Here is a 15057-nt window from a genome sequence, read left to right on the forward strand (position 1 = left end):
ATCAAAAATTATGTTTGATCTTAGAAAAGGTTGAAAGTTACTGTGAGCCAATGAGCACCCTGTGAGCTCCCTCTCAACCCAACCTATTTCACAGGGTGGTTGTGAGCATCTTGGAGGGAAGATGAGGTGGTGGTGGTGATAGCTCAATCGGTAGAGTATGAGATTCTTGATCTCAGGGTCGTGGGTTTGAGCCCCACACTGGGCAAAAGATTTCTACATTGCAGGAAGTTGAACTATGGTCCCTCCTGGTCCCTTCCAACTCTACAATTCTATGGTGGTTAATATTATTTAGAAAGAGGGGCTCATCTAACTTTGGCATTAATCTGTCAATAGCATGTGTTAGGGCTCTCATTAAAATAAGGTTCACAAACAGCTGGTCTCATGTTTAGAGGGTGTTGAAATCTAAACCTTCGAGTGGATTGTATAGAAGGGTGAACTTGGTATAGCTTGGACGATGGGTTTTGTTAATATGCCCTAACATGGCAGAGGGCCTTCTCAGTAGTGGCACCCGCCCTGTGGAACACCCTCCCATCAGATGTCAGACAGACAAACAACTACTTGACTTTTAGGAGACATCTGAAGACAGCTTTGTTCAGGGAGGTTTTTAATGGTTGATGTTTTATTGTGCTTTTAATACTTTGTTGGGAGCTGCCCAGAGTGGCTGGGGCAACGCAGTCAGATGGGCAGCACATATAGATATAGATTATTATTATTATAGGTAGGTATGCAGGGGGTTGGACTAGATGACCCTCGGTGTCCCTTCCAACTCTACAGTTCTATGATTCTGTTATTCTAAGTGCTGCACGTAGTGGGGAGTGTAGTTCTGATAGTGTGCTTACCATACAAATCCAAACCTCCTTTTTTAGTGGCATGGATTCACAGACAGCTCATTTCAATCTAGAGATGAAAACTGTTCACTCATTCACTTTGCAAGACCTGATCCAGCATTGTCTGAACCTGGTCGCAACAACCCCTGCTGCCTTCAATGCATATAAAACCAGGCCTGAGCATTCTTGAGTTGATGACAAAATCCATAAGAGGGAAGCTCACTTCAGAGTCTAGCTAGTGCATTTGTAGTTGATTAAAATCAATAGTTGTGAAGTTTCTGGGCTGTGCGAGGTCTTTTTTGATCTTCGCAGTCCACGGAAACAAGTGTCTGTGTCAAGCTTTTCTATTATTTCACAGGAAAGAGATCAAAGTTCAGGTGCACATCAAGAACACACACCACATGCAATTCAATCTGGTCATAACAGTCAAGGTGCCACTGCTGTCAGGGGAAGGATAAGCAAGCTCACACAGCAACAAGCAGTATAGAATATCTGTCCATTGCAAGGCTTCACATACTGTTTCATTAGAGTCTGCACCAAGGTGTTGTTTTTGAAGACATACTCCTACTCAGTCATAAAGGGTATTATGAAAGAAACTGAAACTTCATTAAACTCACTAGGGGAGGGGGGGAGCATGTATGTTCAGTATCTTCCAGACATAGCATGTGATCAGCGGCCTCAAAGAAAGTGAAGTATTGGGGTGGGAGAGCGGAAAATAATGCCAACATATTTCACATCTGGCAACCAATGGTTTCAGGTAGTACATGGGTAGACGAGTCTAAAAAGCCTGGGACAAAATTTCCGCAATGCACTAGCAGCAGTGGCGTAGCGTGGGTTGTCAGCACCCGGGGCAAGGCAAGTACTGGTAATTTGTGCCCCCTAACCCGTGGATTTGCGCCCCCAACCCGTAGATTTGCGACCCCTAACCCTAACCCCCAGATGTTGCGCCCGGTGCGGCCGGCCCTCCTGCACCCCCCACGCTACGCCACTGACTAGCAGCTATGGTGACACTGCTGGGGCCGGACATGAGGGGCAGGTCCTTGGGAGACAGGGAAAAGTAGCCTGGTTGCCATTGTGGGGCTAATGGTCTATAGCTGAGTAAGTTCAGGGACTCACAAAGCCACTTTTGTGTGTTTGACATTAGGGTGTGCCTGGACACAGTCAGCACACCCTGTACAAACACCTATGATGCTGACCTTGACAACAGTCCTGCCCTCAGACCATGCTCATCAAGTTTATGCTTTCCTTATGTCCTTAGTTGTTTAGACTGTTGTCTTTTTAGTGACTGGGTAAGCAATCCACCTCACTTCATATAGATGTTCCTGTGGCTTTCTTTCAACTGTCCTGTATTGTGAATTATGCATTTTGCTTTGCTCTATTTTCACCAGAATTCCTTATTTGTCGGAGTAGCTTGCCTCCACTTTAGAAGATAGGAGTGACACCTGTCGCCTTTGTTGTTATGCTCTGCTAGAATCACTGAGGACATATTTTGAGAGGCCTCTCTGATCCTGGGATTATAAAACTAGGCCGTTGCTTCTGAAATACTTGTCCTGTTTTCGGATTCCTCCCCCCCCCCACACACTCCAGTTCCTCGGGTCCCTATTAAGCCTCCAGTTCAGTTTCTCTTTAAAATAAGCTTTGCACAAGTGCTTATTTTAATTTTTGACAAGAAGCAAAAAAGCAACTTTGAACTGTATTAGAAAGGTAAACTGAATTGGAAAACAATAGCCATGATCTTCCTCAGAGACTCCGTTTGCTTTAATACCCCAGCACTGCAATTTGCATTTGCAAATGATTTCTCCCCATGAACATACAACTGTGTGCCGCATTTTTAATGGCAATATCAATAAGAGCCCTTAACTGTGTTCCCAGCATACTTCAAACATTTTGTCATTATGCAATGTCACTGGTTGGCCAAACACATTAATATCGAGATGCACTCAATATTCTGCATGCCAGAAGTGACTTAACTTCATTAGCAGGATGTGCATTTAGTTAAGAAATTGTATTTCTCTGACAGTAATACATGTCAGGGCTTTACAGAATATGCAAAAGCATATATTTGCATGCCTAATAAACACTTTGGAATACTTGCTCTGTAAAATTGACTACAACACCTAAAATGCTTAGTTCTAGTTCCAGTGAAGTTAAGTAACAAATAAGGCAACTTCATGAAGAGGGCCAGCTTCACGGTCAATGTTTTAGAAATTGCACAACTACTTAAAGAGGAAAAACAGATATTTTTTAAAGGTACAGTATGAAAATAATGTGGAATACATTGCTGTCACCTCTTTTGTGTTAAGGGTTTTATAGGCTTTCACAATGCAGAGTAAAACCTTGATAATTTTTGTGGCTAGGGAAACTTTCATCCCACTATGATAGGAGAATCCTGATTGGATATGTTGTCACTGTAACTTCAGGAAATATATAAGGAATGTGGATCACAAATATGCTGCAATGCCCAAGTGATTAAAGTGTTGGACAAAGGAAACCTGGATTCAAGAACCCACACAGTCTGGGTTTATCTCTTTTCCCATAATCGAAACTGTGAATTGATTTCCCTGTCTCTCAGAAAAACGTGTAGTAGAAGCATGGACATCCTGATTCCACAAGCCCCTGTGCTATTCTTTTTCAAGAAATAAACAAGGAAAATCATGCTTACCAGGATCTAGTACAAAAATACTAAGCAAAGGTAGCATTTTAATGTCTCTAGTAAATGTTTGTTATAGACCAAAAGTGCCCGTCACTGGCCATATGGGTTCTGGGACACAGCTGCCTAGGAGAGCGTCTGATGAGTTGCTTTCATCTACTCAACAAATTGCATCTGGAGAGAGAGAGAAAGAAATAATTAATTCCTCTTGCTTCGGTGTTTGTTTGATGAACTCAACTACAGCAACGGAAACAAACAGACAAATATTGGGGGAAGAAAAGTATAACCACAAATCTTCATAGGGGTTTTCAAAGGTCCCAAACAGCTTCTAATGAGCTTTCAAACCCAAAGGGGACTTTAAAAGAAAAAGCAGAGAACAATTGACTTCTGTCGAATCGCTTCTTGTTCTTAGTGATCACCAAAGGCAAACAAAATAAATCAAACCGCAGGTACAGTTTGAAAGATACTGACCTAATTAAATAGAAATTATGGAGAAGCCACACACAACATTTGTAATGCGCTAGCAGATGACATCAGTGTAGCAAAAGCCAAGAGTGACTGGCTGGGTTACTTTTGTTAAGGTAATGCAGGAAAGGGGGTTTCTTATTCCCTTTGGTCTTGCTGCTTTGGGGACCCATTCTGAGGCACCACCAGAAGTGCTCCATCGGAGAACCTCAGTGATTGAGGTGGAGTAATAATATCCACTAAAGGCATTTTTGAAATCCATTCATCTCACAAACATAAGGTGTCAACCTTCACTTTGCCTCATTCGGGGACACATTAGCATCATGACAGCCCAACACATTACTAAAGTTTTAAAAAGACACTTTAATCAGTGATGTAATCCTGGGGAATTTTTGTATCTCATAACCTATTTATGTTGCTATCTACAGGACAAGATTTCTGGCTACAGTGAACCATAATCACCTTGCCAAGACCATGTTTTAAACACTAACCTAATTGTGATATGCCATCCCTTCAGGAAATAAGAAGAAAATCCCCTAACAATAAGTGAATTGTAATCTGATCATAGAAAAGGCATTTGTATTTGTTTTTTATTATCTCATAAATGACATGAGACCTCACAGAATACCAAGGGCAAACAGTGCCGATTGTCTAGTTCACATGGATACTACAAAGCTTGGCTTGCTCAACTCCTCAGAAGCTGTGACGGTTCCTGGCTTAGTCTCTTGAGTTAAGTATCCAAAACACAGTTTGTTTCTGGTGTAGAGGGAAACCTTTTCTGCTTTTGAATATAAATGAGGGGAGATGGCTGAACTGAAGAATGGTAGCTGCACAACAAAGGGATATACCCCAAAGTTACCTGTCTCCAAAACTGCGAGAGGTAGGCAGAGGTGACTGTTGATCTGGGATTGTGCTGCTAAGCGTTTTCAGTTTTCGATATTGAAAATAAATCAAAATTGGAGTTGATTATAAAAAAAGAGCAGAAAGAACCAAATTAATCAATCAATACATATTGTCTGTTATAACAAGGGGGAAGGAGGGTTGAATGTCCTTGCAATCAATATTATTCCAAAATCTTTAGTCTTTTTTGTACCTTTTATGGTGTTATCAACTTGCTATGTTTAATATTTTTCATATTGTGTTCCCCCTCTAAAACCTCCCAAACTAACAAAAATCAACTTGGGGAATGCATGAACTTGGATTATTTTTAGGGTTGCCTAAGTTCATGCATTCCCCAAGTTGATTTCAAAAAGTAAAAACCAGGACACACTGAAAGTTGTGGACAACCACAGAGTGGTTTTACAAAAATGCCCCAAAAGACTGATTTTTCTTTCCTAAGATTCAGGACAAAGTGCCGCCTTTTGGAAAGCCCCCCCCCCCCCCCCGGACATCAATTCCGCCTTTGAAATACCAGTAATGTCCAGGAAATTCCGGGCAGAGGACAGCCCTAATTATTTTGAAAGGAGGCAACCTGTGTAGCTGTAAGAACTTGAGATGCGATCCATAGAACTGGTCCAAATTAATAACCCAGCAGCTCAGTTTTGCACTATCTGTTTTTCCTGGAAAACCTTCAAAGGCAGATGCACGTTCAGTGCATTGCAGTATTCGAATCTGGAACTCTGTATAGTTTTGTCTTAACCCACCCTAATCATTTACCAAAATCCCTGCAAGCAATTATCCCATTCAGAACAACACTATTTGCCTTGCTGAGTATTTGTATGTAAGGCACATACTTGCAAGTGTTCTAAAAATAACACTAATTATCAGGCTTTCATGAATCAGGAAGGCACAGTCGATAAATTATTACTTGTTATAAGTTTGATTTTTTTTATTTAAAAAAGATTATATATAGGCCAATAAATGATGAGCTCTTTCAGAGATTAGATCCCATTCATTCTGAGCTCTGATAAGCGACTGTCTTCCTCTGCGACATCAGAGATGGTCCCAAGTAAATAATGATGGGTCAATCAATCAGGTGGATGGATGCTAAAGGACCACAACAGCTACTTCTCTTTCAGAGACTTGATGAATGGTTGCATTCATGCCCAACCATCGCTTAAATTTATAGTAGGGAAGAATTTTTCCCCTCTGGCTAGACTGACTGGCAACTCTGGTGTTTATTTTTGTGGGAAGAAAAATAGATACAGATCACCCATGTGGGGGTAATTAATAAAAGAGTGTGCTGGATGCCTACCATCCGGAAATGCAGGGCAAGCAAACTCCAGTAAGAAAAAGCCCCAGCAGCAGAGTTTTAAAGTCCCAAAAGCAAGCAGCATGGGAATATAGGCTGTTAAACCTTTTAAATATCCCATCCCGAGTCTCTACCAGCGCTTCCCGGTTTTTAACCCTCTTGCAATGAACAGATCACAACGCTAGTCAGTTCAAACACTTTACTTACAAAACTTACAAAAATGTCAGATTCATGCATTTATCTATGCAGCAGCAAGTAAACACAGGTTGAAATCTTGGGATACAAAATATAGTGAAATAGCTCTAAGCATATGGCCTGAGCTTATAGTGCGCAAGCTCAGGTATGTCCTATCTCAGTGAGTTCACATGGTGAGGGAAAAGGGCGAACAAAAGAGGAAACAAGAGATGAGGGGCCTAACGTAGCTGAGTCTAGGAATACAATTCTGTGGTCTTAACCCCTTCATGCATTAACTAGCCCTAAGCTTGCTTGTTATATGGACTACAATTTCCCACAATTTTTACCAGTGACTTGGATATATCTGGGTTTCACCACCTGGACTTCTCTCCCCCCCCCAAAACCCCCCAAACAGACCAAAGGCAGACCAAAGGATTTATTACTATAAAGCAAAACTGGTGGAATTTATTTCACCTGCCAACAGAAGGACAACAAGGAGGGAGCCAGTCTAGCTTCTCCAGGAAGGAAGTTCCAGGGTCTGGAAGCAGCTACCAAACGTGCCTGTGAGGGTGTTTGGACTGAGAGAAGGGCCTCCCCTGTAGATCTCAAAACCCAGACAGGTTTGTATCAGGGAGTACCATCTTTCCGAAAGCTTGGACCTAAGCCATATAGGGCTTTAAAGGTTATAACCGGTACTTTGAATTGTGCCAAGAAACAGACCAATAGCCAGTGGAACTGTTGTAACAAGAGAGTCGTATGCTCTCTATAACCACCCCCAGTCAGCAGTCTGGCTTCTCTGAGCCAGCTGAAGTTTCTGAGCACTTTTCAAAGGCAGCCCCACAGAGAGCATATTACAGGAATCCAAATAGGATGTAACTAAGGTGTTTGGATTTATTTATTTATTTGACACAGTGACAAAGTGTTACATTTTATGGAGAAAGCACTGGTGCTCAAAGTTTAATGTGCTTTGCACTTATCCAGACAATCTTGGGAATATTATTAGGATTTGATTTTTCTCAGGAAGCTTAATAGGACTCATTACATGCTTATAATTACGTATACATACAAGTGCAAATTTGGGTTGGGATCTTCATTAGCGGTTATTGTAAAGTTCTTCTCCTTGTTGTTTTTGATCCTTTCCCATTACTTTCAGGTCAACATAACTTTAAAATGGTCAGGTCTCCTGTCAAAATTGCCTTTCTAAGCTTAGGTATATATGTGTGTGCGCGTGTGTATACATGCTGCATATGTCAGTGTACATACACACACTGCTTAAAAAATGCTTTTAATTTCCAAAACTTTATTATGCAGTTAAATTAATAACAACCTAGTAAGGAAAGTAACCCCAAGTTATGTCTCTTATTATTTTTTTTGTTGAGTTGAATATGGACTTTCTGTATCAGGTCAGTTTTTGTTGCAACATCTAATTCACTCTGTGGCCTCTTGAGATTGTTCTTTATTTTATGAGGTAGTGGCAGTGAACCCTGCAGGGGTTCCCCTCCTTCTTTTTTAGTTATTTTATTTCACACTTCTTCCTGCTTTCAAGATCTGAGATGCAGCTAGCAAAGGGAGAAGTGCTTGATAGTGACTTGTAACCTGAAGCCAGAGGGTCACTTTCCAATCACAAGGCTCTCAAGTTGGGACATGAATTCCATTGAATGGAGATTAATACCAGCTGTCAAAAATATGCCATAAATGAGGGCCCCAATCCCTGCAAATGTGCTTTGGTTTCACTGAACAGCAAGAAAAAATCCAAGTGATTTTCTTCCCGTAGTGAAAATACGAGATTTACGATACAATAGAAAGCATACACAGAGCAACTGCATATATATATATATATATATATATATATGCAGGTTTTGGTGTCCTCGGGTGTCTTCCCGTGTAAAAGTTGGGGTGTCTAGGCGACGTTTCGACGAGGTCTCACTCGTCATCTTCAGGCTGGTGCTTTCGGCTTCTTGTTACTGGAACAGAGCAGGATCTCAGTGTTTGAGTTCCTATAAATACTGTTGAGGAGGTGTGGTGTATAGCCTCCAATGTTCTGGGCCGAGAGGAAGTTCCCAGGCTAGTGTGTCTTTTCTTCTTTTGTTCCTTAATTGCTTGAGGGATATCTTGAGTGATTTCTTGAGTGATATCCTGTGTACCACTTAGGTGGGTCATTAGGTGTGGATTAGTTGCTAAAGCCTTTGTGTCTTGACCTCTTGAACTTTGTGAAGAGCTTAGTTGTGTTCTGGCTTGGCTTCGTGTACACGAAGAGGTCAAGACACAAAGGCTTTAGCAACTAATCCACACCTAATGACCCACCTAAGTGGTACACAGGATATCACTCAAGAAATCACTCAAGATATCCCTCAAGCAATTAAGGAACAAAAGAAGAAAAGACACACTAGCCTGGGAACTTCCTCTCGGCCCAGAACATTGGAGGCTATACACCACACCTCCTCAACAGTATTTATAGGAACTCAAACACTGAGATCCTGCTCTGTTCCAGTAACAAGAAGCCGAAAGCACCAGCCTGAAGATGACGAGTGAGACCTCGTCGAAACGTCGCCTAGACACCCCAACTTTTACACGGGAAGACACCCGAGGACACCAAAACCTGCATTCCTATACCCGTGAAAATCTACGAAAGCATATATATATATATATATAGTGAATCATTTTCATATATAAAACAATTATATATGTAAAACAATTGTAAAACGACAACGCATGTAGAATCAATTCACATCCAACACAGATACAGATAAAAGTCTCCGTTTAGAATTGTTGAAAAAGGAACATGTTGAAAGGACAATAGAAACATCCAATAATTGGGCTATTGTCATTTAACTATTTTTTGTTCAGTTCATTTGTATCTTTTAGTTCAACGCCCCCCCCCCCCAATTACTCCAAACGGCTAACCAACAACAATGAACAAAATGCCACAAAACATGGTTTTAAAAACAGTGATATTAAAGCCAGCATCAAATAACATCAGGTATTTTTTAAATAAAAAAAAATTACAGGTGCAGTTAAAAGAGGCCTCTCCAAAAAGTAATTTACAGAACTAAATGTTCATTCTCACATCCGAAAAAGCTAAGTTAAGCTTTATACCAGGAGTGTCCATACCTTAAGCTTTTAGGGTCTTCTTTGATTTTTACTAGATCTCTGAGATCCACCAACCAGAACCAGTGTAAAAAACATACACCAAAGCCACAATCTATACAGTGGTACCTCAGGTTAAATACTTAATTCATTCTGGAGGTCCGTTCTTAACCTGAAACTGTTAGCCTGAAGCACCACTTTAGCTAATGGGGCCTCCCGCTGCCGATGCACCGACGGAGCACAATTTCTGTTCTCATCCTGAAGCAAAGTTCTTAACCTGAAGCACTATTTCTGGGTTAGCGGAGTCTGTAACCTGAAGCGTCTGTAACCTGAAGCGTATGTAACCCGAGGTACCACTGTACATGCTTACCTAGAAGTACAAGACCACCAACGGATGTGCCATCTGGGACCCTTAGACTTTCAGCTTTCTTTTTTTAAAAAAATAAAATAAAATATGTAAGTCTCTACCCTCCCCCCACCAAAAAAAGTTATGAAGCTAAATGTTTAGGTACTCTTCTAAACAAATTGTGTCAGTCAGCCTGGCTGCTCCCATCTAGCCAATGAGTGAAGGTAGAGCTGTGATTGACAGATGAATTCTGTGGGTTCCTAAAGAGCTGCCGTTTTGCCATGCCCTTTAGTGCAACACACACACCCCTTTCTGGCTTATTTTGCAGTCTGTGGATTTCTGTACTTTGCCCTTCTTTTCCCCTCCCCCTCTAACAACCAAGGCGTATCTTTTCTGTGGTGGATTTGTCTGAGATAAGGGATTCCCTAGGAGTTATTTTGTGTTTAGCATGGCTTGCTGACTCCCAGGTAAGTGAGTGCAGGATTACAGCCTAGGCTTTCGTTTAGGTCTGGCATTGGGGCAAAGCATAGTTCCTGGGCATTTAACAGTAGTGTGGCAGGCAGAAATCCAACATGTTGAGCATCTTCTAGTATGGATATACATTAAGCCCACAATTTATGCACATTTAACTTGCACACATTCACCTTGACACGCTTGACAATTAAAAAAAAAACTTTAAAAAAAATTAAGTAAGTAAACAGGTCTTGCTTCTGAGGAGATAGCAATAGGATTGCACTGTTAGAATTACAGGATTTTGAGCCCAGGAATTTGTTGTGCCAGAACTGAACTGGTACTGAACTTGTTGTTCGCTGCTTTGAACAGTGTTCAGTTAATACATCCTGACTCATGAAAGGCATGATACCAAGCTACAGCTGACCTTGGGGCTACAAGCTCAACGTTGTCCATCATGCCTAATAATTAACTTCCAACGGAAGATACGAAATGCTTTCTTAGTACTCTTGTAGTTAAAGGAAACTATGGTGTCTGTTCTGTGTAACACAGCTGGACGTAAAATGATCACAAAGATGAATTTCCCTTTGAGGTAATGTTCCCCTTAAGGCTTAGATGAAGGTAATTTGCTGCCAGAGCTATAAACCTGTGTGCATGTGGCTGTAAAACGTTTGTCCAGAGTTGGATGTAATGCCCTGAAGTTCTATTTAAGGAGTCTGACCATATATGAAAGGTACAGTGTGGCTTCATCTAAAATAAGACATAATTTTATTTAGGAGCATATGGTAGGTGGCAGTGGAGATGCGGTGTGTGACCTGAAGAATTACAAAGTTTCAGATAAGCCTGTATTTTATATTAATATACTGCGAGGAATGATCCAGCCCCGCCAAAGCACTTCTGTCTCATTGAGAGAGCAATGGAAGAGATTCCATGGGGTCACAAAGAGTTGGACACGACTAAACAACAGCAACAAATTCTACTGAAATCAATGAGTTGCAGAAGTGCTTAACTTTGGATAGATGATGCCCTGTCCCCTTTGTGTTTTCTGTTGATTGTTAAAGTCTACAGCTGAAACAGACTATCAAAAAGTTCCTTAGAAATAAAACATCATTATTTTTGCTGGGGTTGGGAAGAGTGCAAATCTGAAGCTATCACCCTAGAGGTGGCATCAAGTAAATGGATTTTTACACTCTCAGAGTTGATTCTCTGATGTTTATTTTGTTGTTGTTGTTGTTGTTGTTGTTGTTGTTGTTGTTGTTGTTGTTTAGTCGTTTAGTTGTGTCTGACTCTTTGTGACCCCATGGACCAGAGCACGCCAGGCACTCCTGTCTTCCACTGCCTCCCGCAGTTTAGGCAAACTCATTTTAGTAGCTTCGAGAACACTGTCCAACTATCCCGTCCTCTGTTGTCCCCTTCTCCTTGTGCCCTCAATCTTTCCCAACATCAGGGAGTCTTCTCTTCTCATGAGGTGGCCAAAGTATTGGAGCCTCAGCTTCAGGATCTGTCCTTCCAGTGAGCACTCAGGGCTGATTTCCTTAAGAATGGAGAGGTTTGGTTTTCTTGCAGTCCATGTAAAGTAAAGAAAGAACAAAACCCAAACTCCAGTTTTCCTTAATAGACATGACTCATTCTATGCTTGAAGGCTAACAAACAAGTTATGGATTAAGGTGTGCTAGAAGCAAGAATGCTAATATTACATAAATATAGGATAAAAAGATAAAGGCAGAGGACCCCTGGATGGTTAAGTCCAGTCAAAGGGGACTATGGGGTTGCGGCACTCATCTCGCTTCAGGCCGAGCGAGCCGGCGTTTGTCCACAGACAGCTTTCCAGGTCATGTGGCCAGCATGACTAAACCACTTCTGGTGCAACAGGACACTGTGATGGAAGCCAGAGAGAATGGAAACGCCATTTACCTTCCCACCACAGTGGTACCTATTTATCTACTTGTACTGGCATGCTTTTGAAATGCTAGGTTGGCAGGAGCTGGGACAGAGTAATGGATTTGAACCGCCAACCTTCCAGTCAGTAAGCCCTAGAGGTTCAGTGGTAATACCCTCTTGCGAGTGTCATAGGGAACTCTCTTATACGGAACCAGATCACAGGTATTGTCTGTACTGACTCCAGGATTTCAGGAAGGCCTTTCCCAGCCCAGCTGAAGATGCTGGAGACTGAGCCAGGGACCTTCTGAATGCAATGCAGGTCTTCTATGGCTGCGCTATGCCCCTTCCTCAGAGGAAGGTCAGTGTGGGATAGGGGCTGGTGTGCTGGACCATAGCTGAAGGGTAGGTTACCTGTCAGAGGACTTCAGTTTCCAGAATGTAGCAAACTACAGTTCCCAGGATGCTTTGGGGGAAGCATATGCTTTAAATGTACAGTGTGGGTGTGAATTTCAAATCACCGTAGGTGAATCTAGGATGGTCACTTTCTCTTAACCCAATCGACTCCACAGGCATGGGCACAGCCAAGGGGGGGGGCAGCTGCCTTGTCCCCCCCCATCAAGTAAAACAATAGAAATACTTAACTGACCAATCACATTGGTTCTGCCCCCCAACAAAAGTCCTGCCCCCCCCCCCAACAAAATTCTTGGCTATGCCCATGTCCATGGGGTAGTTGCAAGGATAAATTGGGGATGGATGAGAGCCAAGTCCTTTCTGAATTCCTTGGAGGAAGTACAGGATAAAGAGAGAATTTTTAAAATCTTCATCCCCCGCTCTATTTAAGTGCTGCCTCTTGCTAGCAATTTCTCAGCATTTCCAAGGCCTTGCTTCTGCAGGAAATGCGTCAAAAACAAGATGAACTGTCCAGTGCCATGCTGTTCAGTTCTTTGCAAAGAACACCAAAGACTCAACTGTACAGCTGCAAATAAAACGTTTTAAGCGCAATGTGCAATGTGACACTGGATGGCGATGGTGAGCCTTATGGAAAATTCAATGTATTTTTTAAAATACAGTGGGTCTTTAGAGAAATGGCTCTTGGGCCAAGTTGTGTTTGAAGGAGCACTTTCACTCTGTTTACATCTACTGAGTTGAAAGATGTGTCGCTGTTTCTCTCTCTATTCTGCTTCCACATCCACATGTACAGTGGTACCTCAAGTTACAGACGCTTCAGGTTACAGACTCCACTAACCCAGAAATAGTACCTCGGGTTAAGAACTTTGCTTCAGGATGAGAACAGAAATCGTGCGGCAGTGGCAGGAGGCCCCATTAGCTAAAGTGGTACCTCAGGTTAAGAGCAGTTTCAGGTTAAGAACGGACTTCCAGAACGAATGAAGTTCTTAACCCAAGGTACCACTGTACCGTACTCCCAACAGCCACCAGCAATGGGAAATGGCAGAAAGCCAGGATCACACCAAAGCCAAAATCCTACGTGAAGAAGCACAACTGAACCTGCCTGAGAACACATCCCACTGAATATAAATAAGACTGACACCTGCGTAAACCTATAGAATTGGGCAGTGTGGCTGCAATCTTATGCATACTTACTTGGGAGTAAGCTTCATTACAGTAGAACGCTGTATGATACAAATAACAATCTTGCTGAAGCTTGTGTGAAATCTATTTAGCAGATGAGTGAAGAAATCCCAGCTAAAATCCTGCCTCACTCAGAAACTCCCCTCTCTGGGGTTGCATTTCCACTACACACTTACTTGGGAGCAAGTCACATTGAATTCAATGGGGCTTACTTCTGAGTAGGCATGCACAAGGTTGTGCTGTAAGTCACAGTATGTTATCGTCCCTCCCCCCTCCCCCCCCCAGCTCTTTGGAGAGCGTGAAATATGAAAGTGATACCAATAGCATAGGGATAATACAACAGTCCTACCTTTCAGACTACTTGTAGCAATTTCTGAGATAATGACTGCAAAGTGTTTTGAACACATAAAGCACTTGCAAGTCCTTCTTGGCAGCCAAAAGCCAAAGTAGAAATCGTTTTAAACATAGAATAAAATGAAAGCTTAGCAGTATTATTACTGCAGAAGCAAACAAACACAGGTGCTTATACCAAGGTCTCTGGAGATAGGAGTGTCAATGGTACAAAGCATCTCCTGAGGTTGTATTATGTGCTTCCCTAAAATGGAAACAACTCAGAAAAATCCTGAACAGGAAGAGAAACATAAGTATCTGTAGCTCAGATGAGATACCTGGATTTTTTTACTCTAAAAAGTATCCCTCCCTCTCCCAGGTTTTTGAAGGAATCTCATAGACTGCGTTTGGCACTACACATCTGCTGTTATTGCAGCTCTCCATCCTTCAAACCACAAAAGACTGGCACGAAACATTAATTACGAAGAGCAGCCCTGATGATCTCAAGCAGGGAGTCTTGAACAGCCTCTCAAACACACAGAGGGAAACCAAGGAAGGAGAATAATTAGATCCTCAAGACTTGGCTTTATTCGTTTTTTTCCTTTAACTAACGGATAAATGGCAAAGCAGTACTGCTCTCAGATTTACATCTGGCATCAAGTCACAGTTTGAAATATTTGCTACAAAGCCTCTTGAGGATCTTTAGCAGTTTTCTTATGAGAGTGATAGGAAGAGAGGAATGAGCAAGTTAATATTTACAAACATTCTGTTGTTTTGCAGTCTGTGTGTGCATTTTTATTTATTTTTTGGTGGTTTTGCAAACCCCCGGGGTTACCCAAGCTTTCCAGTTGAGCTGCTTCCCGTTTCTGTTGGCACTCAATACCTGACCTCAGAATTACAGGGAGTCAAAATGCTCACATCGTTGGGATCTTCTTAAAAAAAGGTGCCTTCTATCAGCAACAGAAGAGAACTTACAAGGATAAATGGGAAGTCTGCTACAAGTAGCATGCAACCCTGTCAAAGTTGCGGTCCTTTATCATGGATGGGTAGAATCTCTAAAATGTTT

Source organism: Podarcis muralis, chromosome 4 (assembly GCF_964188315.1).
Source record: "Podarcis muralis chromosome 4, rPodMur119.hap1.1, whole genome shotgun sequence".
NCBI classification, from domain to species: Eukaryota; Metazoa; Chordata; class Lepidosauria; order Squamata; family Lacertidae; genus Podarcis; species Podarcis muralis.